The following is a 24,423-nucleotide window of genomic DNA, read 5'->3' as shown; positions in this document are numbered from 1 at the left end:
TTCTCAACATGAAAGGCAGAAATTTTTACCAATACATTCACAACACAGCTAGTGGATAGGATTGTCATCTGAAGAGAAGTAGCAAATTTTCAAATAAAAACATTTTCCCATCAACAAATTAATAAGGGAGAAGAGGAGGGCTACCAAAATCTAATATTTTAAGATCCAAATGATCTTAAAACTTATTTTGAAGACACAGATGTAAAATACTTATACATTGAAGAGTGAACTATAAATTTACAGAGACATTACTAATTATATATATTTACAGGTCATAATAAATACATGTATCAGTTGACTGACTCAAACCCAAGAAACCAAGGCCAAAATCTCTTTAATCAAGAAAAAGTTAAACTCACAATGTGAGAAAAATCTTGATATAGGGTCTGTTTTGTTGACAGTTATAAGGATTTTTTTTGTAATTTTTCTATTATTTATAAAAAATATTTTTTCTTTTAAAATTTTATTCATTTTTGTTCTGAACTTAAACATCAAATAAAATGAACATTTGCTCATGCAAAATAGACCAGTTAAAGAAGATAGTTTTGAAACCACGAATCTCTATTATATACAACTTGATTTCCCCTTTACATTTATTATAAATTCAACCCCAAAATTTCAAGGCTAATTTGTTTATATCTTTCTGGTCTTCCTTCTATTCTTGCTTGTGCATTTTTTAAATACTCCAATGATTCTCTTTTCTATTTTTACAATTCTATCACTATTTTCCCAAATCTTCCTACCACACTGGAAAAAAAAATAAAAACAAAGTATTCGTATCAAATATTTGTAGAAAAGCAAACTAAATTCACATGGCCTGTGTCCCAAAATGAACTTCTCTGTCAGGAAATGGATAGCATGTTTCACCATCAGTTCTTTGGAATCAGAATCTTTCAGTGCACTGTTCACAGTTCTCAAGTATTTCAAAATTATTTGTCTTTACATTGTTACTATTTTGTCAATTGCTTTTCAGGTTTCATTCACTTGATTCTCCATCAGTTTATACAAGTCTTCCAGGTTTTTCTAAAAACTATTCTTTTTGTCATTTCTTATAGCACAATAATATTCCATAATTTGTTCAACCATTTTCCAATTGAAGGGCATTCTCTTACTTTCCAAGTTTTTGCCACTACAAAAAGAGCTATTATAAATAGTGTTGTATATATGAGTTCCTTAATCTTTTTGAGTTACAAGTCTAGTAATGATATCATTGGGTCAAAGTGTATACACAATTTATTGGATTTTAAGGCATAGTTCTAAATTGCTTTCCATAAACCTGACCACAGTGCATTTGTGTGCCTGTTTTTTGGAAACTCCCCCCACCAATTGCCATTCTTCAGTTTTTTTCATCTTTACCAAATTTTGCCAAAAGGTATGAGGTAGAGTCCCAGCATTGTTTTAATTTACTTTTATCTACTAATACAGATTGGAGCATTTGTTGATATGATTTCTTATAGCTTGCTTTTTTCCTTAGAGAATTACCAGTTCATATTCTTTGATCATTTATCTATCAGGGAATGGTTCTTGTTCTATATATTTCAATCAGTTTCTTCTCTGTCTTACATATTAGACCTTTATTAGACAAACTTGCTCAGAAATACTTTTCCCACTTAGCTGTCTCCATTCTAACCATAACTACAATAGTTGTGCAAAAATTCATTAATTTTATATAATCATAATTGTCTCCCAAGATTCTTGCTATTCTTTGATTTTTTCTTAACTAGAGTTGTATAGGAAAGTTTTCTTCTTTTCTTCTATATTTGTGATGTAACCTTTTATAGCTAGATGATATAGTTTGTTGGAGCATATTTTGGCATATGGTATGAGATGTTAGCCTATAGCAAATTTTTGCCAGGTTACTTGCCATTCCAAGTACTTAAAAAACAAAATCAAATATAGTGAGTTTTTAAACCAGTTAGTCTTTGAATTTACTCAACACCCTGCTACTTATTCATTTACTTCTGTATGCTAATTAAGTAGTATTGAATTTGTATTGTTTTGATATGATTTAACCAAAAGTAGTTAATATTTCTCCAATTATTTATGTCTGATATTTCTGTGAAATATATAGCTGTAATTATAGCTAAGTGTATTTTGGTAGGTAGTCCCAAATAAATTCTGTGGTTATTCTGAATGAAATTACTCTCTCTCTTCCTCCTAAAAGGTTGATAATATCTTGAAATGCTGATTATTTATATGGGTTTATTTTATATTCTAAAATTTTATTGACATAATTGTCAAATTATTTTAATTAAACCTGAAAGTAAGCCCTAACAAATTCATTTGACTTTTTTCTTACTGCTTATTCTTCAATTTATTTTTTTCATCATATTATTATTGCTAGAGTTCCTTGTATTAGGTCAAACTAATAATGCTAATGATGGATATCCTTGCTTTAATCCTGATCTTATAAGGAAAGCCCTATAGATTTCCTCCATTACATATGATGTTGTCTCTTAAGTTTAGATAGATATTATTTACCACATTAAAAAAAGGTCAATTTATTTCTATGCTTTTTTTTGTGTTTTTAATTGAATTTCTAACTTTATTTTTTCCAAGAGATTTTTTCAGCATCTATTGATATTTTTGTTCATAAAGGAAATTTAAAATGAGATCTCTCTCTCTCTCTCTCTCTCTCTCACACACACACACACACACACACACACACACAATGTATAAAGAAAATATACACACACATATGTGAAAGAAAAATGCTTCTCAAATTTCCAATTCATAAAATTGATGAAAAAGTATATTTTTAAAAGGGTATCTTTTCAATCTGTACAAACAAGACCTGGCCATTTATACATCTGAAGTAAATTTGTTTTTTGTCTTTGCTTTTGGTGTTGAATATTGTTTCTTTAGTAAGCTGAGTAGTGAGTTTTAGAGTCCGCTCAGAGGTTATATTCTTATGATCTAACTAGCACCCAAGAGAGTTTGAGGTATGTCCTTTCCCTTGGCTCTATGGAAGAAGCAAAAACATCCCTTTAAAAACAAAACAGAGAAAGAGCTGACAAATAGAACTATGCATAGAATAATTTTACATATGTTTATACACACACACAAACACACATACACACACGCACCTATTTGTGTCCAATGGTAACCATCTCTAGGACAGAGGGAAGGAAGGTTAAAAAAAAGGGGGGGGGATTTACATAATTTTGTTGTGTATTTGAAAAGATATACATAGTAGATTTGTAGTTTCACGTGCAATCTTTTTTATTGTACTATGTAATGGAAATTCTTATTTTATTTCATAAATTAAAAAAATAATAAAAACACTAGTTAAGCCCCTCAAAATCCTTCATACAAACCCTGAAAACAAAACAAAACAAAAATTAGGTACTTGTATGTCTTTAGTGTTTATAGAGTAGACTCCTTGAACTTGTCCTGGTCAGATTTTTAATAATCTGAAATTGTTAATCTTTCATTCAATTTCTATTCCAAATGCCTCCTCACCACACAGAGAGGGCCACAGACTCTCCAAGGCTATGTTAATTCAGTGCAAGCTCTGGAAGAACCAAAATGGAATGTGTCAGCCAGGTGAGATAGATCAATTTCTGTGTCTACCAACTGAAGTGATGACCAGAATACTAATTTCTAGGCAAAAAAGGTTTTGACCCGCCCCAGTTCATGAAAACCATCTCTTGAAGCCCATTTTTACCATTATTCTAACTGGCTATATATAGGAAGAAATGGAAAAGAGCAATTTTGTTCTGAAAAGCCTCAGCCAAAAATATGACAAAATAAAATAAAAATTTGAGCTAATTTTCTGTTTAGAAATTGGGATTTATAAAAATAATTTCGGAATGATACCCACACAACTCATCCAAATTTATAAATCCTTCTTCTGTCAATGCCATTTCATTTTGTGGTGTAAATAAACAGATTTGTTTTTCTTTGTAAAACTTAATTTTAGATACAGGCAGTGAGGTGCAGTGGAAAGAATGCTGGATTTAGGAATGTATGACTCGGGTTCAAATTCTGATTCTTCCCCTATGAGGACTTTGGGTTTCTTACTTCATCTAGACCACTTCTGGCTTCTCTTTCAAAGAACAATTTATGATCTTAGCTCAAAAAGCGCTACTTAGTTACCAAAGCTTCTTTAAAGAAACTTTAAAAATCATATTTTTAGTAAAGCCTATGTATTTAAGGCAATTCTTAGGTGGAGAGAATACCTACTAAATTCCAGGGTCTTAAGTTGTGGTCCATGACCCCATATGGCATTTTGTAACTGAATGTGTGTGTGGGGGAGTGTTGCAAAATTTTGATTTATTATCAGTAATTTTTTTTATTTGGACCCCTATTTTGTATATCTCTATGCCTGGGGCAAAAAATCGTTGAGCAAAAAGGAGTAGTGAGTAGAAAAAGTTTAAGAAGTTCTGTACTAGACCAAAAAAAAAAAAAAATCAACAAACAAGCATTTATTAAGTACCAATTGTGTACTAGGCAAAAACTAAACAATTCCTCACCTCAAGAAACCTACATTCTGTTTGGAGAGTGGGTGGGACACAAGAAGGAAGAGTACAATATGTCTAATTATGTACAAATGTATACAAAGTTAATATAAGATCATTAGGGGATGGAAGAGAAGATACTACACGTGAGTCTATAAACATTTATAAACTGCCTATACGACCTGCACTATGCTAAGTTGTATCCCTCTGTTATTTTCTAATTATGTAGATTGTCTTTTCAAGGATTTTAGGCTACAAATGTCACAAGAGAAAAAGAAAGAGAGCTAGCAGAAATAAAAGGAACATGGATTAAGGAGATGTGGACATGTTTGTAGACAGGAGAAAATGATCCGGTAAACAAAAAGAGACTTAAAATAAGCAAAAGAATGGGGATGGCAGAGGGACAATTCATTAGAGATGTTGTGGAATGGGATTGTTTGAACTAACAGAGAGGTGAGTTTTGGTAAGGAATAAGGTCACTTCATCACATGAAACAAGAGTAAAGAATGAGAATGGCAGAAAGCACTTGGGTGATAGGGGATCAGGAAGATGGGAGAATAAGGAGGTCATAGAGAATGGCATCTTTTTTTTCCTCCCTTAAAATACAAAGCAAGGCAGGGGGAAGATATGTGGAGGTATGAGATGTAAAAGTCACTGTGGTGAATGGGACAGTGAGCTGATAAGCTCATATAATAGGATTGCCTAGCAATCAGTTGCTATTGTGTAACAAATCTGTAGTAGATCCAGTAAGAATGATTTAGTGATTTTCTCCGCCTTTATTCAGAAGTATGTATGTGGGAGTGAAGATGATAAATGGTGGGAGTGATACAAGGCTAAGGCTTGGCTGGGAATAATTGGTGATATAAGGGATTCAGAGGTGAGGGCAGTGTAGAGTTGAAATAGGGGGAAGAAGGAGAGACTGGTTGTTGAAGTGAGATATACTGGGGGAGAACTGAGAGGTCAAAGGATTATGAGTCACAGTGTGGACAAAGAGTAGGATTTTATGCAGGAAGGCAGAGGGAGAGGTGAAAAACTAATAGATCAGATAAGGGGGATTTCAGAATTCTTTTCTGCAGTGGTGGTACATGTGGAGGTGATGGTAAAATCAAGGGTATAATCACCATTGTGTATAGCTGAAGTGGGATGAGTAATAGCTCATAAAGTGAATTGGTTGAGAAACTGAGAAGGTAAATTATTTGAGGGAGACCTATATATTGACCCCTAGCATGAGAGCAGGAATTGAGGATGAGACAATCATTGTGAACCAGGTATCAAACTCTTTATGAAAGGAAAGGGAGTGACCTGGGAATTTGTAGACAACAGCTACCAGGATTTTGATTGGGTGGGAGACATGAATAACGTGGACTTCAAAAGAAAAGATGTGACTGACCTAGAAAGGTAAGGGAGAACCTGAAGTGGCAATGAGCATCAAGGAATATTCTAACTCCCTCCCCTTGACCAATGAGTCAAAGAGAATGAGAGAAGATAAACGCCAGTACTAGAAAGCGTAGCCAGCAAGGCTGTGTCACTGGGGCTGGCAGCAAACAAGGTTTTAGTAAGAGCTCGTAGACGGAAGGAGAGGGAGAGATTTAAGATAAAGAGAAGAAATGGAGGGACTAGGAAAGGCTTCCTGTAGAAGGTGGGATTTTAATTGGGACCTAAAGGAATGCAGTATATCCAATAAGTGGATATGAGGAGAGAGAAGATCACAGGGATGAAGGGACAAAGAAAATGTCCAAAATGGAGAGATGGATATTCTTGTTCATGAAAGAACAAGGAAACTGAAGAATATGTGGCAGGGAGCAAGATATAAGAAACCTGGAAAGATCGATTGGGGATAAGTTATGAAGGGTTTTGAATGCCATACGATTTTGTATTTGATCTTGGAGGCAGTAGGGAGTCATTGGTGTTTATTGAGTAGGAAGGTGATAGAGATCTATGTTTTAGGAGAATCACACTGGTGGCTGAATGGAGGCTAGACCGGAGTGGGAAACTACTTAAGGCAGGCAGCCCCCCAGTGACTATTGCAATAGTCAAGGTGTGAGGGGGATAAAAGTCTACACCAGAGTGCTAAAAGTGTCAGAAGGCAGAGGAATGGAGGCAGCTTGCAAAGGTGAAATCGACTGGTTTTGGCAACAGTTTGGATGGAAGGGGATGGACACACAAAAGAGCAGAGAATCTGGGATAGAATGAAATTAGAAAAGGCTTCATAAAGAAGATGGTGCTTGAACCAAGTCTTGAAATTACAAAATATTTAATATTGTGAAATCTAATGAAGATATGCCGGATTTATAATTTTTCTTATGGTCACTATGTTTTAGTCCAAATGAGATGACTCTTATGGCTAAAATTGATCACTTCTACCTCAAAAATTTTTATAGGATATTGACTGCATTTCTCACTTGTTTTAATCATTTTATTCTTATACCACACTTAAGTACATGGTCTATCTCCTTGATTGCAGTGACTTTGTCATTTTTCATCCTTGTATCCTCAAAACCTAGCACAATCCCCAATTCATAGTAGGCACTTAATCTATGTTTACTGAATTAAATATTCAACATAAATTCTTATTCATTTAAAACTACAAACTGAACTCCGACTCCATCTCTTTTAAAAAGTAAATAGCCATTACATTGCTTCCACATTAAGAAAAAAAAATGAAGTTTTATTTTGTATTAAAGAAAATAACAGTGAAAACTGAAATAGACAAAAGTGCATTTAAAAAAGGAGAATGACAACCAACAATGCCAGTATCAATACCTGGCATCGACTTACTTGTTAAACATTTATTCTTTGACAAACTGTGGTTAGCAACACTTATCCCTTTGCTCTCAGTCCACCTTTCTTCTGGTAATCCCTCTCTCTATCTACTCTCTCATCACTTTTCCCTCCTACCTCAATTTTAATCCCAGTCTTAGTTTCACATTATAGCACAATATAGCAAATAAAAACCTTGTGGTATCCTTAATTTTCTCCTCCAAACTTTTTGGCATCAATATCCATTCCCCCTTCCCTTCTGTCAGAGAAGAGTACATAGTCTCACAAAAGCTCATCCCTCTACCATGTCCCTAATACACAGCATCAGAGATTTAGATCTCGAAAGGAATTTAAAGATTATTCTACTTAGACTTAGACATTCATTTAACAATTGAATCTCAGAGAAGATAAAGGACTTATGTAAAGATAGAGTCAGAGGACTCCAGAGCCAGTACTCTTCCTTTTGTAGTACATTCCACTCCTTCTGATTTCCAGTTTAACTGCAACAATCATCCTCCTCTCTCATGTATCTTTAATCACTCCCTCTCTACTGGGTCTTTTACATCCAATCATTCAAATCTAGATACACTTACTGGGTGTAGAGCATCATAAGGTAGATATAAAATTTAAATAAAAGATAAACCCTGTCCTTTTGAAGCTTGTTGTGATGGCTACAACCATATTCAATGCATCTCAATCCTAAAATCAAACCTTAGATTTTCCAATGCACTTAATTATTGTTGGGATTTTTTCCCCCAGGTCAAACTTCTAGGACACAACACTATGTATGCGACTACTTTCTCACTAATCATTGTCTCCATAACCATTTCAATTTGCTTTTGATCTCATACTCAATCTAGTCTCCCTCCAAAGTTATCAGTGATATCCTAATTATCATATGGAATAATCTGTTCTCAATATTCATCCTTATTACCCCATGTGAAACTCCTGATATTACAGACCAATCTCTCTTTCTAAATACTCTTTCCTTTCTTCTATACTAATATTCTAATTACTTTATCTTGCTTTTCTTCCTCTAACACTTTCTTCGCTGGCTTTTCATTTTCTGATGCCCTAGGGTGTTATTCCCCAAAGTTCTTCCTCTGAGCCTGTGAAACCCAGACTCTTCCTTAGCAATGTCATTCCCTCCCTCAGGTTTAAAACTACACCACTTTTATACAATATAGATGATTCCCAAATCTCTAATCTTAACTTCTCTTTTGAGATTCTGATACACTACATTTCTAGTTGCTTATAAAACACATCTCCACTTTAATGTTCTATAAAGAACCTGAAACCAAACTTACTTTCCTTCCTTCCCTTCCCTAGTCGAGACTATTTTGTCAATAGTAGCAACCTTTCACCCACATCTTACACTTTTCTTTACTTCTTATATCCATGTATTTCAAATGCTTTCAATTATACCTCCATAATATCTCTAGTATTCGTATCTATTTCCAACCAGCACTACTTTAGTTTATTCTCTTATTTCTAGATATCTGGACTTAAAATAGCCTCCTAACAAGTCTTCCCACTTCATATTTTCTTCTCTTATATAATACACTCCTCTCAGAACTGCCAGATTTATACAATTTATACACTGATCTAGTCATGACATTCTCTTAGTCAAAACCCTTCACAGATTTCCTATTTCTTGCACAACGAAAACCACATATTTCTTTCCCTATTAATGAAGACTCTCCACAATCTGGAAATCTCATGCCTTTGGAGTTTTATGTTATTTTCCTCAAGATATCCTCTGATCTAATCAAACTAGACTCCTCACTATCTTATTGTACATAATGCCCAAACAGTTGCCCAAACTCCTCATGGCCTCCATTTTCCTTTGTTTTCTGAATTCATCATTGTCCTTTAAAACCCAACTCAAATGCCACCTCTTCCTCGAAATCATTACTGATTTCCCTAGTTATTAATCCTATCAGATTTCACATCCCATTTTCTAATGCATGTATTAAGTAGTATTATTATAGTGCATCTAAACTATATTCATTTTACAATTGAGTCTCAGAAAAGCTAAAGAACTCATGTAAAGAAAAAATCAGAGGAGGGATGTGAGCACGGGCCACCTAACTCCAGAGCCAGTACGCTTCCCATTGGAGCACATTCTGCTCCTTCTAATGTCCAGTTCTAGACTATAAAAACAATAAGGGCAGGGATCATTACACACACACACCTACCTCTTAGACTATTAAAGAATAAAGCAGTTATGATTATTTACTTTGCAATCAGGTTCTGCTTATCTTGATCACTTATAAAATCCTTAAACAAAATATTGTCTTTCCAACTTCAAAAATGTTAAATCATTATGGATATGGCTTTTGTTTCTTCCAACTTGAATCATAACTCCTCTCTATTTTAGTGAAAAGTCTTCATGAATTACCATGACCAAAAAACACATTCTAAAGCAAAACCTACCTGGATAAAAGACACTCTCTAAAAAACAAAGTGTTCCTCAACTACTTCATACTCAAAGCTCTTATAGTTTTCTAGAACCTGCTTGGCTAATAAAGAGGTAGATTGTGAAGAAAAATTCTTCTGCATCAGATATGACTGATAAAGTCAGCAATCCAGAATAAAAGAAACTGACATAAATATGTAAAACCAAGACCAATACCATCAAAAGTGGTAAAAGGACATGAAGTAATTTGAAGAGGATGCAGCAACCAACAACCATTTAAAAGATTACTCCAAATCACTAATAATAGGAAAAATAGAAATTAACCCAAAGTTTATTTTGCTTAAAAGTTTGAGTTTTAGCATTCTTTATCATTATCACATTTTAAAATTGCTAATAAAAACAGTATTTGGGTTTTTTTTAGTTTCACTTTTATTTTCATTTTCCTATTAGCAAATTCCAACAGGGGCTGACACTGATAAAATGAAAAAAAGTTTGCTACTATTCTCTCACACCTTTTTAGATTAATCTTTACCTTTTATCTTTGTACTATAGTCATTTTCTCCAAAACAGTCCTCACCACTGAACCCTCCTTTTTAATAAAGAAAAACTATGAAAACAAAATTAACCAATATAGCTGTATTCTACATATCACTAATATTTTCTCTCTCCTCAACCACATTTTTTTTTTAATTGAGAGAATTAAGTTTTGTCATCATTTCTCTGAGACTGAGTTTAGTCATTACACAAGACATTGACTGTCTTTTAGTTTTGATTTCTTTTATATTCTGGCTATCACTGTGTATGCTGTTCTAATTTTGCTTATTCTAATTTATATCACTTAACACCATATTGCTCTTAATCCTTCATACTTGCCATTTCTTATAATGCAGTAATAATCCTTTACACTAATATGATCTCAATTAGTTTAGTCTTGTCCCAGTTGATTTGCCCAACCTTGCAACTAATTCTTTGTTAATGCAAAAAAGTGCTATCATAAACAAATATTTTTGTGTCTATGTACTTTTTCCCTCTGTGTGACTTCTAATTGTGTGCCCAGTATCAGAATCATTCTGTCAAAAATATGAATAGTTTGATAATTTGCTGTCTTTTCTCTGCCCCTCCACAACACTAATTATTTCAACTGGTTATCATTTTTGGTCCTTTTGAGAAGTATGAGATGAAATAATTGTCCCCATAATATCATAGGAGTTAAATAGATTTTAGTTCTATTTAAAGTACAACTTTTTCAGCCAGAATGCTATGCTATGTTTTGCATAGAAAAATAGGAGACAGAGAGATACAGGGAGAAAGAGGGGATGGGAAGACACACACACACACACACACACACACACACACAGAGTGGGACATAGGGAGAGACAGAAAGACAGCAAGAGAGACAGAGAGAGACAGGCAGAGACAAAGAAAGAGAGAGACAGGCAGAGAGAAGAGAGAAAATACAAATTTCATAAATACAAAATCTAATTGGTGCAGAATCTAACATGACATCAGTGGACATCTCTGAAAAGTTGTATATGACTTGCAGTTGTTTGGAGAGAATGATATCTCTTATACCTAGAGCATGTTTTCTTCTTCTTAAGTATGACCAGTATTATTTTCTTCACATCATTTAAGATTCTACCTAAAAAATGTTAAAACTCCATTTGACTATCCACTCCATTAGATTCCTTCAAGGCTTTCCCTCAGTAGTTTTATTTTTAGAGCATAAGATTCATCTTCTGACTTTGGAAAAAAGGTTTCATTTCTACTTTTAAAAGCGTTACTTTGGAGAAGGTCTGATAATTTACTAAATCTTAAAAGTGATTGAGATCTCAGAGGGCATCTTGTCCAAATGATACTATAAAGGAAGATCTTGTACGGCCCAGCTTTTTAACCCGTGAGTCCTGACCCTACATGGGGATCTTGTAACTGAATATAGAGGTTGCAAAATTATGATTTATTATAAGCAAATGTTTAATTGGTACACCTATTTTATATAGCTATATACTGAGAGTTGTGTAAAAATTTCTCAGGTGAAAAGGATTGTGAATGGAAAAAGTTTAAGAAGCTGGGCAGTAAAGCAACTGAAATAGTTCACCATTGTCTGCTAGAAGATCGCCAGCAATGAGCAACATGGTGCTTCCAGTCTACTTTTGGAAAAGTTGGTAATGATTGAGAACTGTATCTCTGTCACATCAGATTATGGCTCCCTAGTTCTGCTCTCCCAGATCAAGTTGAACAGATGTAACTCTTCTTCAAATACCTGAAGACTCCCCACATTCCCAAAGCTAAGATTTCTCTTTGTTAGGTCAAACATTCCTTGCCCCTTCAACCAGCATTTAAATGGCATACTTTCCCATTCCTTACCATTCTCTAGACTAGAGCAGAGGTCCTTAACATTTTTTTTGTGTGTATACAATGGACCACTTTGGCAATCTGAGAAAACCCATGGATCCCTTCTCAAAATGTGTTTAAATGCATAAAATAAAATACAAAAAAATTATAAAGATGACCAGTTGTAGTGAAATACAGTTACCAAAATATTTCTAAAAACAAGTTCATAGACTGAAGGTTAAGGACCCTCGTTCTAAAAAGCTAGAAGAACATTGTATATAGTAACAGGACTACTGTAAAGATGATCAGCTGGGAAAGACTTGGCTACCCTGATCAATACAATGATCCATGACAATTTTGGAGGACTCATGATGAAATATGCTATCCACTTCCAGAAAGAGATAAGCTCAGTATGGAATGAAGGACAGACACACATATAATATGTGACATATTATATATAGCATATGCATTATAATATGCATATATATGTGTTTATATATAAGCAAGCAAAATAAAGTTTATATATATAAACTTAATTTATATTGCAAGCAAAACATATATATATACACACACACACATATATATATATATAAACTTACTTTATTTTGTTTGTTTTCCAATACACACAACATGGATAATTTGGAAAGGGAGTCATTTCTTGTAACGTTAGCTTTCTGGAGGTCCTCTGGACGGGCTTTGGTTTCAGCAGGATAATTACCACGAGAACAATCAGGAATAGAGCTAAAGTCTTTATTTTTGACTAGAGCACACTCAGTCTCACACTCTCCTTCACTGAGACTCTCCTCCACAGTCTGCTTCACAGTCTGTTCACTCTGACTCACTCTTGATCTTAGTGCAGGAGGCAGGAGAGCCTCCAGGAGTATGGTCAAAGATAGAATGTCTCATTTCCAGTCTTTCTCAGCCCTTAAATACCCTATTACAATTACATCATTACAGCATACTGAATATGTGTGAACTAGAGAACCATTACATCACTGTACTAAGTATATATGTGAACTAGAGAACCATCATCTTGTCAATTCCACTGAGTTAACATCTTGTTTCAAGTATACTTCTCCAGAGTTCCAACCCTCTACAATTTCTTGCCTTCTCAATGGGTAGAGAAGGTAGGGGAGAGAAGAAAAGAATTTGGAATTGAAATTAAAAAATAAATTATTCCCCCCTTTAAAATCACTCCAGTTTATTTACGTTCTTCCTAAAACATGGCAGAGAGAACAGAGAACAAATAATCAGATGCATTCTGATAAAAGCATAGAAAAATGGAACTCTCACGGCTGGCTTTATCAAAATTGTATCAGTTTTACACATCATTCTGAATGTCTGCCACACACTACAAGGCAATATATCATGAGGTTTTTCATCTAAACCTGTAATTTCACTAGTGTTGGAAATTCTTATTAAGACAACTCTATATCAATGCAGATCAGCAGCTACTTAGCAACAAGTCTTAGTTATCTGGGAGCAATGAGTGATTAAATAACTTTTTCAGGGTTACTCAGCAATATGAGACAAAGCTGACTTAAATCCAGGTCTTCTGATTCTTAGGTTGAGAACAAAGCAGATTCCTGATCAACTATTATACCACATCCCACAATTAAAAATCTCAAACACCAAAGTGGGGGAAAAAAAGATCCTAAGATGTGTAATAAGTAAAATGTGAAAAAGCTTACAGCAGCCATTTAATTGAGAATTCTAATCTTATGTCAAAATATGAGTATTTTATGTCAAAATATGAGTATTTTCTGCTACCCAACTCAAAAAAGGGGATGTTAAGTGATGCAATGGATAGAATACTAGTCCAAGAGTACAAGAAGACCTGAATTCAAATTCAGCCTCAGACACTTATTAGCTGTGTGACCCTGGCAAATCACTTAAATCCTCAGTTTCTTTTTTCTGTAACAAGAGCTGGAAAAGGAAATGGCAAAGCAGTATGGCATCTCTGTCAAGAGAATCCCAAATAGAGCCACCATGAAGAGTCAAACTCAACTGAAGTAACTGAACAAGCCTATTTAAAAAAAAATGCAGATCAAAAAATTCAGTTGTATTTCTGAAGCATTTCTTTTCTTTCCTCAACATCAATTTAATTGTTATATAATTTGGTTTAAAAAAGGAAATGGTTAAAATCATAGGTATTTTAAGGTCAAAGATCCTAGACAATCATTGTAAGCTAGGTTAGAGAAGAATTTCTATATTTTTAATTATAGTACATAAGATCATAGATTGAGTTATTTTATAGTTGAAGTAGTTGAGACTTAGGCTAGTTAAATATATTGCCCAAGGGCATGCAGGTAGTCCATCATCAGTGTGATTTCCTTTTATGTTTGCACGGAATCTAGAATTCCACAAATATCTTTCTTCAGAAACATTTTGCTACTGATTCACTAGGATAGAATAAGTTTTTCTGACTTTCCCTTCTAGTAATGGCAAAGGGTTTGTCGTCATTTAAATTCTTGTTTATTGTCCCCACTGGGAGAACAGTAGCACACATTTCTAAGGCAGTTTGTTAACAACTTTGCTTCAGTTTATGGTTGTGGAAATATTTGTTTTCTGAGTATAATTAACTGGTCTTCACAAGAATAAAACCAAACAAACCATTGTTTAATTTGCACTATCTCTTAAGATAAGCCATCTTAATGAATTTTTACTAGGAGTTTAAATCTATGCTTTTAGTGTCTACAGGGAGGTCTTAAGTGTGTGTATAGTTTCTGCCCAAATATACTTGTTTAAACTTTCATTTGCTGATCCAATGTGTCCTCATTGTAAATTCAGAAATTTTTGGAGCTACTCTTGTCAGGAGCCTTATAGGTAAATGTATTCCATTTCCTTGTTTGACATGGGAAGCCAAGGCCCAGAGAAACAGTTGCTGAAGTACCTAGCTCCATAGAATTTGTTTCCATGAGGATTCCAAAATTTAATTTGCTTACTAAACATATGAAGTTAGGTTTTTCCCCCAACGACAGCATAGTACAATGGAACTATCGCATCTGTATTAAAATTGTATCAATTTTACAAATCATCTTGAATTTGATTGAATGAAAGATTATGGGTGTAGCATCCCTTTAAAATAACCAGGTAGAGATTACTAAGATTAACTCCTGTCCTTTTCATCACACTCGTGAGATTGTGCAGTTTCACAACCGAATAATTCTGGCTACTTATCTCCAAGGTCCCTGTCAAGATTCTATAGCAATCTGAAAAAGCCCCTACAAGTAACAAATACACAGGTTCCTTTACTTCCCGTAATAATGTTAGCACTCAAGGGAACTTTACAAGTTGACGAGTCACCCCCTGTTATTTGACAAATGGGGAAACCGAGGCACGGGACGATTAAGTCACCTGTCCAAGGTTACCCGACTAGCGCAGGAGGACGCGCGGCTCTCGCACCAGTTCCTGAACGTAAAGGCAAGCTAGAGTTGACTGCTTAGTTTTAAAGAAGTTGTCCTAACCTCCCCGACTGCCGGGATTCAATTCGGTACGAGACGGAAGCTTCTTTGGGAAGGCACCTCCGGGTGTCATTCTGACGTCCCCTCTGGGGTATTGCCAGGAAAGCACGCTAAAACAAAGGGGGAACAGGAAGGTGGGGGTGGGGGAACAGCCAGGAGAGGCTTTGCTCTTACCGGTCCCCGCCTCTGCCACATTACCGCATCACGCTCGGGGTACCCAGGGCGCCGGGCCACGGCCAGGCAAGCGCGCAGGTGGGATTATCCAGCCCTGACAGCCATTTGCAGTCCGCAAGCAATCCACGGGCTCGGTGCGCAGCGCAGCTGCGGCTCCCCAAACTCAGCTGCTCCAGCCTGCTGGGCCAGCTCGGCTCCCGACCTCTCATCCCCTCCCTCCTCCTCAAAGAGCGAGCCCAGGCGCCCCAGCAGCCAATCAGGGGCGAGCTACGCTTGGTCTGACGTCCTTCCAGCCGCTCTGCGCTGGCTCGCTCTTGTGCCCCAGTTGTTTGATTAAGAACTCCACATCTGCTGCTCGCTGATCAGGAGCGTGGAGATGACTTATTAAAAAATAAAGAAGGTCGGCACGGATACTTAGGATTTGAATATTTACTCTTAAGAATTTCGGGGATTTTAAATTTGGGGGATTAACACCTACCGAGCAATTCTGGGAAGGTAGAGAAGTCAGATCTAAAAGTTTACATTTTTAATTTGTTTGAGATACTGTTATTACCAAGTTGTCACGCCATCAAGTCATGCGGATCTGGAATTGGAAAGAACATCAGATGCCACTTTTCTTAAGTCCCCTCAACCAAGAAGGTTGTGATTTATCCAAGAACCCAAACGAGCAAGGGCTCGTTGCTGAAGAGGATAAAGTGCAGGAAATCTGTAGTCAGCAAGACTCATCTTTCTGAATTCAAAGGTGACCTCGGACACTTATTAACTGTGTGATCTTGAGCAAAATCACTTCCCCTGTCCGTCTCGGTCTCCTCATCTTTAAAATGAGCTGGAGAAGGAAATGGCAAACCACTCCGACATCTTTGTCAATAAAACCTCAAAATGAATCGGGAAGAGCTGGACACAACTGAAAATGACTCAACAATTCAGATTTGCTAGGTATGGGAAAGAGCTGTTTGGAACAAACACCATGAGACCAAACCTTGATCACTTTTGCCAGCTGTGAAGCTGCCAACTCTGTAATTAGTTCAAGCCTAAAAATTCTGGCCCAGTTATATAGAAGACAAAACAAAGTCATAAGGGGAAAAATAACAAATTATGTAGAGGTCAGTTGATTCATCCAAAATTTCAGGTCAAATCATCTTCAGCATCTATTATTTTGATATTTCAGTGCATTATGAGTGAAATGGGAGAGACTTGAAATGGTAAAACTGTGGCTTCCATTAATATCCATCCTGCAAATCTCTTTAAGGTTTTGTCAGACCATCTGAGAGAGGAAGAACAAGTTCTAGCATTTGAGGAGGTGCCTTTCCTAAGTGAGAAAACACGTTCTGGGGTGTGGTCTCCCACCATCCCTGATTAAGGAAACCTCTCTCTGCGGGCAAAAGCTAACTTCACTAGTCTAGTCATAGCCCACACCCACATTCAAGCTTTAAGGGTGTGGAAGAAAGGAAGAAGCATTATAGAGCAGAGCCTTCTATCATGATCATTCCAGTCCTTCGCTACAAAAAGAGCACGGTAGTCTCTGATGCCCAATTTCCTAGAAAAGGCCAACTCTGGAAGAATTTTGTGCCCATAGAATCGTCAGCATTGGTGTTGGACCAGGATTGGATGTTATGCCTGACCCGATCTTGATACAGTGTTTGTGACTTGTTTTGAATACAGGAAAATCAAACATTCAAATCATTCTATGTTTATACAACCGGTGTTAACTAAACACTTATCTATTAACTATATGAATGAAAGGCAGCATGGTGTGTGTGTGTGTGTGTGTGTGAGAGTGAGAGAGAGAGAGAGAGAGAGAGAGAGAGAGAGAGAGAGAGAGAGAGAGAGAGAGAGAGAGAGAGAGAGAGAGAGAGAGAGAGAGAGAGAGAGAGAAGAGAGAGAGAGAGAGAGAGAAGAGAGAGAGAGAGAGACAGACACTGACTGACTCTTTTTTGGAATTAAAACACCTGACTTGAAATCCTGTCTCTGACACATGTTCAAAGCTCATCACCTGTTTCTGACACACATGTGTCAAGCTGTGTGACAAAGCTCATCACTTTGTATACAAAGCAACACTTAAAGTCTATGTTGCAAAGCAGTTGCCTTAGTATACATAGTATAGTACTGTAGATGACACTGGTGATAGTATAATACAGGTAAGTAACTGGTGACACAATGGGAAGGTAGTCAGGCTAGAGTCAAGAAAATCTAAGTTTAAAAATGGTCACAGGCACTTAGTAGGTATATGATTCTGGACTTGATCAGTTTGTCTCAGTTTCTTAATCTATAAAATGGGGATAGTAACATCTATATCCCAGAGTCATTATGATGATCAAATAAGATAATCATTATAATGTTCTTAATTCAGTGCCTGGCACAGAGTAGGTGCTATATCAATGTTAGCTATTATTATTATTATTCACTTTTTGTTGTTCACTTATTTCAGGCGTGTCTGATTTTTCATGACCCCATTTGGGGTTTTCTCAGCAAATATATATATTAGAGTGGTTTGCCATTTCCTTCTCCACCTCATTTTGTCGAATAACTGAAAGCAAATGGGGTTAAGTGACTAGGGTCTCACAGCTAGTAAGTATCTAAGGCCATATTTGTTTCTAGGAAGCTGCATCTTCTTGACTTCAGGCCCAGTACTCTAACTACTATGCCACCTAGCTGCCCTTATTCCTCATTAAGATTTCCCTATACCTTTGGAAATACAACTCAGGATCCAAAAAACTCTAAAGCTGTATAATATATCTGCCACTTACCAAAACAGCTTTCCTTTACATTTAAAGCAGTTTGGGGTTTGTTTTGTCCTCCTGTCACCTTTTATTATCTCCAGGGCTTTTTCCTATGTTTAAAAAACAAGTCACCTGAAGGATTTGTTTTAAGACACATTCCTGAAGTATGTCCTGGAATTCTAAGCTTAAAGCACATCAGGCTTCTTCTTATTCACAAACCCAGCTAGCGTTCTATCTATCTCCCTGCTGTATCATGAAAAGTCTTTTTCTCATAATGCTCAGGAGAAAAAATCCATTCTTTCTTTCTTAAAGTTATCTTAGCTCTCTTCATTTAAACCCCATATATAATAGTTATATTAGCTTCTTTCCATTTTGTTCTTCACACGATTGTGTGGAAACACGATTACATTCAATAAGATTTAATTCAATACAAACTTAACATTTATCATTTATCTACATAAACTTCTAATAGAATTTGTATTTTATAAATGAGGAAAGAGACACAAGGAGCATGGGCTTCTGATGCCAAACACATTTCTTTTCATTGTGCCCCATTACCTATCATTAAGGTGTTATTTCCTTTGGCAAGTTTACATGTCAAAAAATGGGAGGGAACCTATTGATTTACAGGTTTCTTTCTTTTGTGTTGATCTCTCATCTAAAAAAGCAATTACAAGACTTATCTCTAGATAAGGAAATGGTCAAAAGGTGTTTATTGAATTGAATTCATTAGAAAACAGAGGCCCTCCATTCTGAATTTTTGCCTCTCCCTACTTCATGCCTCAAAACCATAGTAAAAAAAGCCAAGACATTGGGACAGTGGAAAGAATACTAAATTGGGAATCACAGGACCTAGCGTTTGATCTTATTAACTGTGTAATCTCATGCTGGCCATTTTTACAATGCCTCTGGGCTTCATGTTTCTCATCTAGACAAGATTATCTCTCTAGTTCCTTAAACAGTTCCCTCTTCTGCTTCCAAAAACAAAAACAAAACAATTCAAATTCTTCAACTGATCTTATCATCTCTTCAAATTCTTGTCTTATTTTTATTCTTCTCTTTCTTTACCAGATTTCTTTAAAAAAATTTTTTTAAAATACTTTTCTTCTTCTTTTTTCTTCTTTTAACCACCAACTCATTTCTCAAAACTCTTATAATTTGGTATTTAAATCCATTCTCCATCTGGTTCCAATCTGCCTCTTCAAACTTATTCCATACTACTCTTCTTATGGCAGCCTACATTTCAGCCAAACTCTTGCTTTTTATGCCTCGATGTTTTAAAGGAGAATAGGATTAAAAGATAAAAAATTTAGATCACAGAACTGGAAAGACTCTCAGAGGCATCAAACCCAATCTTCTGATTTTACAGGTGTCTAAAACAGAATTTAATATCTTTTCCTTTCCTCCTTTCCTCCTAACTTCACAATTTCTTTCAAGAGCATCAGCATTCTTTTCTTTAGCCATGTTCCAATCCTGGAAGTCATCCTCGATTTGACTTTCAGTCATTCTTCATATCCAATCAATTGTCAAATCTTGTCAATTCTACTTTAACTTCTTGGATTCATTCTCTTCTCTCTAGTTACATCACAACATCCCTAGTCCAAACCCTCAACTCAATATACCAGGACAACCAAAATAGCCTTCTAAAGGTGATGGAAAAGCCACTGAAACTTCAGTAGAAAAGAAATAGCCTGGGTAGGCTTTCACTTTAGGAATATCAGGAATATCTAGTGATTTTCTAAATACTAGATGATTCACTTTTTAATGTCTGTGTGTATATGCATATATACATACATATATGCAATAATTCATATAATTTATAAATAATATGTAGACGTATATACATATATGTATTTATATTATATATTATATTATTATATATGTATACATATAGTTCTTGGCCTTATGTAAATTCATATTGTGCAAACTTGACTTTACATAATAATCTCTGAAAGAAATCCACATTCTGACTCCCCCCATACTTTACTGTACAGAACTGTGTTCTCTCTCCACTTCTTGTTCCCCACCTCCTACCAAAAAACCCTAAAAAAATCCCAACTAAAATAAAAAACCTTCCAAGTAAAAGCAGAAAAGTGGAGAGATTGTCATCCCTTCTTTTCCTCTCCCCCACAGTGGGGGGGGGGGGAGGGCTGGCTTGAGACCTCTTGGTGTTGAGAGAGTAGCCCTGGGCCCTGTTCTGCTCAGCAGCCTGCATATCTAACTTCCAGGTGTCTATCTTGTCTGTCCCTAACCCTGCATGTCACCCATCCTCTCCTGTCTATGTCCTTGTCAACTGACCCCTCTTTGACTTCCTCCTCACTTTTTCTCAGTTACAGCCAGGTCCCCACTTGGTTGGCTGGCCCTTCTCCTATTCCTGCGTTTTTTGTTCCTGGGCCCCCATATCCTTGAACCCTGTATCTGCCTTCTCCTTCTACTGTTCTTCCTGATTCTCTCCTTTTTTCCTTCCCTGTCTCACTTTCTGGCAAATTCGCTTTATGTAAAAATCGCTTTATGTAAAGGTCTGCAGAATGGTACATTTACATAAAGTGAGAACTGTCTGGATGTAAAACTGACGGGGGTACTGTCAAAATTAAAATGAAGAACAGTGCCTAGAACACTGAGAGTTTAAGGGACTTGTCCATAGTCACATAGCTAACATGGGGCAGGGACTAGTCTCTAGAATTAAAGGAAATAATTTCTCTATTTATCAGTTAAACTTCTTTTATTCTGGCTCTAACTTGCTCTGTCTAGCTTATTATATATATATAACTCTCCTTCACAAACTCTATATTCCAGAAAAAACTGGTTTACAGGCTGTTCCCCTTATATGATGATGTTTCATTTCCTTTCTCTGTGCCTTTGAAAAGGCTATCTCTTCACATGGAACAAATCCCTTCTTTACTGCCTTATCTCTGCCTTTTAAATTCTCAGCACGTTTCATCTCTTATGTGGGAATATTCCTGTTCTCTTCAACCTACCTGGTGCTTTTACACCTCTCTCCCCTCCCCCCATATACATATACTTATATAGAGTCTACTATATAACCTGTTCCTTTTAATAGAATATATGCATCTTGAAGGCAAAAACTTTTTCATTTAAAAAAAAATTATTTCCAACTCCTAAAACAGTGCCAAACATGTTGTGGCCATTTATTCATTTGTTGATTCATTCATCATCATTTGTTGATGTCCTGATTGATTAATCAATTAAACCTAAACTTGTTTCTTGAAAATTCCAACAGATACTACTAGGTCTCTCTGCTGAGTAAGTCAAGCAGGGGAAATTTAGTCTCCTTCAAACACTTTAAGACAGCTGTCATTCTTCCTAATCTTACCCCATCCAGAGTTATTACCTAATCTTTAGGCTAAATATGCCCACTTCCTTCAAATGATCTTTATATGACCTGATCTCAAGTTCTTTATTATATTCATTGAGAACCCTGATACCTTCTAGCTTATCTGGAAACTGAGAATTAAATATGCAGTAAAACTCCAAGCAAAGTCAGACCAGAATAGAGCATGGTAAAACTGTCACTGTCTTAGTCCTTCATGGAGCGTGCTTAATCTCTTAATGGATTCTTAAACTGCATTGCTTTTTTTGGTTGCTATATCACACTGCTGACTCATTCAGAGCTTCCTGTTTAATTTACTGAAATCCAGATCTGCCAACTTATACTTGTGATGCTGATTTATAAACCATTACATTTATAATAATTCCTTTTAAGTTTTGTTTTATGTATATGTTTCAATGTTCTAGTCTATCAAGATTTTTTGGATTCTAATTCACTTAATACATAAGCTTTTCCTCCCACTTTTGTGTTATCTGCAGATCTGACAAGCATGCATCCTCTGCCTTCATCTAAGTCATTGATAAAAAATGATAAACAGCACTGGAGGCTGGAGACCCAGGAGAACAGGATCCTGTGATGTTCCAAGTCTCTCCTTCTCATACCTTCCAAGCCGACATTGAACCATTAATGACAGGTCTTTTAATTTGGCTAGTCAATCACTTTGGAATCTACAGAACCCTACAATGATGTGACCCATAGATCTTAGGCAGAAGGATAAAATGAGATCTTTTGTCAAGTCAGTAAGTCTTTATTAAATTCCCGGTACTATTCTAAGTATTGGGGATATAAAGAAAGGGGGAAAAGCAACATGTCTTCCTTCCCTTTTCCCCACAAATGTGGAAGACAGCATGCAAAGAACTATGGATATTCATGACCTGTACATGCAAATTGGAGATAATATCAAAGAGAAGGCACTAGCATGAGAGAGAAATAGCTGAAATCTTCTGACAGAAGATGAGTCTTTAGCTGAGAACCAAGAGCTAGAGATGAGGAAGGAGAGAATTGGGGGCCTGGGAGACAGCCAGTGAAGTCTTGTTAGAGGAACAGGAAGGAGGTCAGTGTCTTATCACAGGGTTAAAGGAAGCTATAAGACTAAACTAAAAGGCAACGGGAAGCTTCATAAGTTCTATCCATCATTTTCACTCTCTTAGGAAACATTTTTCTTCTAAATAGTTTGGTTGATTGTCCTTTGCTCTTGAAGAGAACCAAAATGACATCATTATGTTAAAATCCAGTTAGAATATGTCCAACTGTGACTGATCAGACTAATTCAAGCTCAGAGTTCTCTGCCACAGATCAGACACAAAGAGTCCATAGGAACATTTTGGGGAGGGTTTCTCTAACTTTGCACATCTCAGTTTAGTTTAGTTTATTGTTTGTGTGTCAAACAGAAGGGCAGCTTAGTAGGAGTAAGGAAAGCCAAACAGAGGATTTTATGTTAGATCTAGAGGCAACAAGAAGCCACTGAAGAGGTGTATGTGTGAGTGTGTGTGTGTGTGTGTGTGTGTGTGTGTGTGTGTGTAACATGGGCATACCTGTATGTGTCCCCACCTCCATTTGCCCAAAGAGATATTAGTTTTCCTTAAAGGCAACAAAACTGTCCACAGAAAATGATTGGCTCCTGCCTCCTTGCATCCTTTTTGTGTGTCCTGCACATCAGTTATTTTATATGATTAATAAACTCTATAGAATTAAATCTAAGTACTACCTGGTTATATTTCTATTCCTTGAGATCCAGAATTTAATTCGGTGTAAAGATATGCATGAACAACCATGAAAATAAACAGCTGCTAGTCCCTCTTTCCTTAGCTTCCCCCCCAATTATTTTAAATTAATTTAAAAACATTCTTTCATTTATCATCTTTAACAGACTACTGCAAAAGTTCTTCCAGAACATCACAGGTAAGGTTTCCAAAGCACAAATAAAAGCACTGCATACAGAGGAAAGACTACAAAGAAGGAAATGGTAATGTGGCACAGTCAGAGCTCCTGAGTTCAATGGAGAGTTTTAGCTTCACAAAATTAGGAGATACTTCTATCTCTTGGCACCTGATCAGAGTATTATTATTCAGCTTTTTGATGCTTATTTGTTCAATTATTGTAAAAACTGTCACAGTTGGTGCTATTCTGTCTCTTTTATAGATAGTAGCCCCTCATATATTTGCATGGTATAGATATCTTAGGCACATGATTAATGTAAAGAGGATTTTTGATCATCAGGCTTTTTAGTATAGTAAGTACCCTGATCTTTCTCTTCCAGAGCAAGGCTGGCCACACAAGCTTCTCAGATTTGGGGGTGATTCTTTGAGGAATTGTAGTATCCTTTTTCTACTGCTATTGGCATAAATGCCTAAACTGCTGTACTCCTCCCATTTAGCTGCTAGTGACTAATACCTATTCTAGACTGGACCTGCCTCAGATGGTTTATGTTCAACATTAGAACAAAATGAAATACTTATAATTCATTCAACAGTTAACAGAAAGAGATTTGCTTAGCCATAGCAGAGGAGGAATACCCCACAAAGATTTGCATGGAAAACACTTCCAGTTGATTCAGTTGGGGAAAATTCCCTTGCTTTAGCTGAATATTATTTTCCATTAGCCAAATATTAGAGAACCTCTCAAGCTCTTTGGTTGCTTTGTATTCAAGCAATTGATTGAGTCATCTCCAATCTCCTTTGGCTAAATAAGAAATTAAGGCTGGGGAAAGAACTAACACTTGCATTCATGGGCCAGTCATCTCCTT

The 24,423-nt window shown here is 36.1% G+C and overlaps 1 protein-coding gene across 1 annotated transcript in view; it reads right to left on the bottom strand.

Moving 5' to 3' along the window:
* The window catches only part of ATP10D (ATPase phospholipid transporting 10D (putative)), a 94,083-nt gene extending 78,286 nt beyond the window's left edge, over nucleotides 1–15,797 (bottom strand). The window contains 1 exon segment of the mRNA XM_051963870.1: nucleotides 15,609–15,797. The gene's annotated coding sequence lies outside the window, so the exon portion shown is untranslated.
* Between the last annotated feature and the right edge of the window lie 8,626 nt (nucleotides 15,798–24,423).

The sequence above is a fragment of the Antechinus flavipes genome, chromosome 6, assembly GCF_016432865.1.
Source record: "Antechinus flavipes isolate AdamAnt ecotype Samford, QLD, Australia chromosome 6, AdamAnt_v2, whole genome shotgun sequence".
In the NCBI taxonomy this organism is placed as follows: domain Eukaryota; kingdom Metazoa; phylum Chordata; class Mammalia; order Dasyuromorphia; family Dasyuridae; genus Antechinus; species Antechinus flavipes.
The sequence above is the reverse complement of the archived record's forward strand: the minus strand, read 5'-3'. Positions and strand labels throughout refer to the sequence as shown.